The sequence below is a fragment of the Thunnus maccoyii genome, chromosome 21, assembly GCF_910596095.1.
Source record: "Thunnus maccoyii chromosome 21, fThuMac1.1, whole genome shotgun sequence".
NCBI classification, from domain to species: Eukaryota; Metazoa; Chordata; class Actinopteri; order Scombriformes; family Scombridae; genus Thunnus; species Thunnus maccoyii.
Window position 1 is genome coordinate 4,308,043 of NC_056553.1, and position 5,108 is coordinate 4,313,150.

General features: G+C 38.6%; 1 long non-coding RNA gene across 1 annotated transcript; it reads left to right on the forward strand.

Annotated features, from left to right (window-relative positions):
• Positions 1 to 4,196: 4,196 nt before the first annotated feature.
• On the forward strand, positions 4,197 to 4,663 carry LOC121887848. Its single transcript, XR_006093076.1, has 3 exons — positions 4,197 to 4,246; positions 4,318 to 4,383; positions 4,505 to 4,663. It is a non-coding gene; the product is annotated as an uncharacterized LOC121887848 (long non-coding RNA).
• The last annotated feature ends 445 nt before the right edge of the window (positions 4,664 to 5,108 follow it).

Sequence of the window (5,108 nt, forward strand, 5' to 3'; positions counted from 1 at the left end):
ATTCTTCCAGGATACTTGCATGGAAGTAATTAGGACCATGAAATAGTGTGAACCAATCCTTGGCTGGAAAAGTTCAGTTAATACAGTATTTTGTTTTTACGGTTCCATAGCCTTCAAATAATTTCAGAGAAATTTACAGCTTGGCAGTAATCATAGGGAAAATGGAGACTGTTTAATTGGTACACTTCTAATTAATTAATTCCAATTTTTTAGCCAGCAAAACCTAAAATATTTTAGTAAACGCACGACAGGTCAGTTGATCATGCAAAAATGTGAAATTTGTCAACATGGTAAAAATCTAATTCATCACATCCTGCAAGGTTTGAAACTATTTTGATTCTCCAGACTTTCTATCTATAGCACACTCTGAACTCGTAATATATCACATTTGTTAACCCAGCAGATTTTAACAACTAATTGTCACCTCATTTATTTCCTTTTTGAGCCACGGGAGATTTGGTTTGAGACACTTCTCCTCATCGCTGTCGGTTGTAATCCTAGAAACAGGAAACAGAGAAATGAAACAATTAGACATTTTTATTATTACCTGAATGTTGGCTGATGCTTCTATCCACAACACCTTATTAAACATTAGTCCCACTGTGTTTTTTTATTAAATATTGACTTGAAGAGAGCCCAGTATTCCTCTGTTGTTGTTACAGCAGTGTCTTAAGTGTCGAATATCAGACAAACATTTATCATTTGACAGATTCCTTTATGCAACCAAACCTGAATGAAGCTCAAGTATCCTGTAATACAGTATATTTAACCCTGAAAGAGCTATGATTCCATGTCACTGAGTGGTGTTCTGGTATCATGAAGTTCTTCTCGACTAGTTTTCCAGCAGATTACAGTAATGACATCAGAGAGAGATGAATACAGATTCACTCAGGTTTAGTATGTTTAAAGACATGTTCAAAAAAACATGCTGTACTTACAGGAAGGCATGGTGCCGGCAACCAGATCGTGGTTTCTGTTCAACACATGCCTTGATTTGCCAATCCTTCTTCAGAGCATAGGCCTTCTCGCAGCAGGAAATGGTAGAACCTGCCAGACCTTCACACAAACAGAGAGAGTCACTGTGAATTAATTTTTTACTCATCAATACAACAAGCATGACACTGTTACACACTGGGAGGGACCCAGACAACATGATCCGTCCAAGATTCAACATTAATTCTTCTTTATTCATATAGACATCAGGCTGTGATTCATTTCTAAAGGGGTTAAAAACTTAGAAACGTAGGTCTTTCCCAGTTTGTAGTTTTTATTGAAGCAAGACTCTACAGCTGCAAGAGGTTGCATAAAGGGCCAGTATAAGATCAATAATGAGCTTTTAGCTGTAAATCATACAAAGATATTCCAGTAGAGTCAAAGAATATAAATATAGACCTTTAAATTGTAACTACTGTTTTTTTTTATCTTGTTGTGGTCTGTGCTCCTCATTGTTTTAGAGTTGACTTCTTGTAATCTAATTATGTTAGTATTTTTACTGTTTCCTCTGTTGGTTTTTACTTTTAATCAATTTATTTGTATAGTACCTTTCATACAGGTCAGTGTGATACAAAGTGTTTCACAGATCTCACATTGTAAACAAATGTAAACAGTAGAACAAGCACTATGAAACTATGTTTGAAAATGTGCTAAATAGATGAATACATAAATAAACAATAGTAATAATAATCATTATTATTATTATATTTACTAATTGTACCCTTAATGCTATTGTGTGCAGCAATCTATAGGTTGGAGAAAAACCTTTCATGTATGGTACTACATTACTGTGCAATTTATTACTGCTCTATAAAAACATGAGATATTGTGCCTTATATTTGTTGCATTAAGCACAAAGTCATAATGACATTACAGAACAATAGTCTGTTGACTAGTATAACTTCATTACTCTGTATGTAAAACAATGTAAAAAGTGTAGATGAAGAGCTGTACCTCCTGATGCACAGAACAGCATCACGATAGCCAGGGTGAGCGGACAAATGCAGAGAGTCTTCCTCATCTTTAAACGCTTGTTGACACTGGATCTTTGCTATAAACGCCTCCTGTGTTCAGTTACTAACAACTCGCTAAAGTCTAATGATGAGTGAACCAGAGAGGTGTGATCTTATATTCTGCAGATTCACAAAAAAAGAGGAACAGTTCTTGTCGAGGGAAACGAACAGACTCACAAACGCCCTGGAGTTCGTTGGTCATGTCCATCTATGTTGAGGTTTGTTGTGCATCCTCTTAAGTGGTGATGCTGCAGCTTTTACATTCACACTTTACTGATGCCCACATCCAGACTGACCTGCACTGAGTTCTCCAGCAGAGTACTACAATTCAACACCATCATATTCACAAGCCAACTCCCCAACAAGTTGAAGTTATTCAAACATTTCTTGGAGGCAGAGCTGCTCAAACCAGATCCTGGATTTCAGACATAAGTGTTTTTTATATTCACTTATTAAAGAGAGTTTCTCCTTTGCAATTTCAAATTTGTGTGTTAGCTAACTGGCGCTTTGAAAAATGAAATGTTGAAATGTCTCTGCTCAACACAGTTACACAATCTTTCCAAATATTGCAATGTCCTCAGAAAGATCAGATGTGATATTAAAGTGTTTTATAAATAATGGACAAATTCCTTATTCCAAAAAAATCAATATGGCAGGAACATTTTGTCATTAGCAGAAATGGGATGTAAAATAGAAAAAAAAAAAAGATAAGGTGGAACTGACTACCAGTCTAGTGATTAAAGTATGGGTTCACAATTTTTCAAGTCTGGCTTAAAACAACAGTCAGGAGCCCAAATGAACAGTGAAACATGTTCTTCTTGTTGTAATAATTCCTCCTGTTCAAACTGACCATTAGAAGATCCCTTCATAATGCACTTACAATGTAAGTGATGTGGGACAAGATCCACAGTCCTCCTGCACAAAAAGTGTGCAAAATTTCTGTGCAAAGCAAGTAGATATCTGTCAATGTTACAGTCCTTTTAGTGCCAAAGTCCCTCCAGACATTTTACTGCCTGGTTCATAATACATGTGCTCAATTGGAAGAGCAAACAGTACTGAAGTGTCATCTGAAATATGTTTGTCATCACCTGGTTAATACTGGGAATATTTGTTTTTTATGACCAGATTGTTTTGAGAATGTTTTTCAGGCTGGTTTCTCTGAGCTGCAGGTTTAGTGTTTTTCATGCTATTCACACACCAAGTGGTGATGTATCAGTTTCTGGGTCATGGAACAGGGGTCCGTTTCACAAAGCAGGTTCAACAAACTCTGAGTCTAATCCTGAACTCTGAGTTGATCTACTCTGAGATAGGAAACTCTGTGTTTCCGGTTCCAGAACAGCTGAGTCAGTTTAATCAACTCAGAGTAGTTTCACCTGGAGTTAAGCACATGCACCACAACTATAAAAAGCCAGCATCAGTGGAACCCTGATTCGACGAGTCACCATGGCAACGGGGAAGAGGAAGGCTGCATTTTTCAACCCACTAGAATTAGAAATCTTAATGCGCTCATATGGCGAGTTTGAACACATTTTCAAAAAGAAGTGCAATACCGCTGCAGCTGCAAAAGAGAGGGAGACAGCGTGGGAGAACATTGCTGCTCGGGTCAATGCGTAAGTTTAAATGTAGTCCTTTGCAATCACAATAATATTACAGGGGAAAACTGCTTGAATGGTAGCCTATTCATTTATTTCATTTAGGTGCAATCCCGCGGGGGAGAAGCGCACTTGGCAGCAGTTTAGGATGAAATATAAAAACATTGTTCAAACAGGTAAGACCTTGGCATAACTTCATGGGGGTACCTCATTTTGATCATGTTTTACATTTTAAAGTAAATATTAAGTAGCTGTTGCTGTGACTGTGCTGTTGTGTTAAATAATTAATCCTATTTAAACTAACACAGACTTCTACTTAGCCAACAGAAAGAAGGCAGATGCCCGTAAAACGGGTGGTGGCCCAGCACCGCCACCTCTAACGGAGGCAGAGGAGCTGGCCCTAAGCCAGAATTTAGGAAGGCCAGTGGCTGAGGGAATCCCTGAGCTCATCCTCTGAGCCCAACCCCCAAGACACAAGTGCCTTTTATAAAATGTAATATGCCTAGGCCTATATATCTTTTTTTTTTGGCCTATTCATGCAAATATTTATTTCCCTTTCATGTCTTTTTTTTTTCTTTTGTCCCAACAGATTCTGATGGTGCTATCTGCCTGGTGGAGCCCCCTCATGCAATAACAGATCTTGTAACTGTAAGTAGGCAATACTCCAAAGATTTTGCCAAATTGTAGTTTAAGTATACTGAAACATATCACTCATCTAGGATGAAGAGGACGAGGGAACTGTGTCTGCTGCCTTTACAGACGGGGATCCAGAAAGGCCTATAGAGGTAACATGATATGTTACTGATAGTTCTCTTCCCATTCACATTTCTTACCATTCTGGTGGAATATAGAGTGTGACAATTAGCCTACACTGAAGTATTAACACATTCTCATCCTTTTTAACAGAGCATGGCTGGGCAGCAGCAGGAGGGTCCCTCAACTTCCACTGCACAGATTGACACAGTTGAAAAAACACACTGCTGAAAAAAAAATAAAGAAAACCGATAAAGAAATGTTATACTTGGACCGCCAGATTAGGAAGGCAGATTTGGAAATTGAAATACTGGAGCACAAGTTAGAAGTGGGTGCATGGTCACAGGTGAATTATGTTGATTCTGTTAACTATTGGAACATAAACTAAACTTGCTTTTGTATTTGTAGGAAATAAAGAAGACCAAATGAAATGTGTATTATGTCTTTATTTGACTGCTGTGGTGGTGGTGATGATGGTGACTTAAACTCTAAAGTGATTCTGGCATATGGTGTCTCTGACTGCTCTGCTGTCCTGGATAGCTGGCAGGTGGATGGGGTCATCATCAGGGTCTTCAATTTGTAGGGCAGGGTGTTGCTCTCCTCTAATAGTGGCAATATTATGAAGAACAACACATGCCACAATAATATCACAGGCCCTCTAAGGGGTCACCCTGAGGTGACGTAGGCACTGGAAACGGGCTTTCAGCAGGCCTATGGTCATCTCCACCCGGGCTGTCGTACTGCAGTGAGCCCGGTT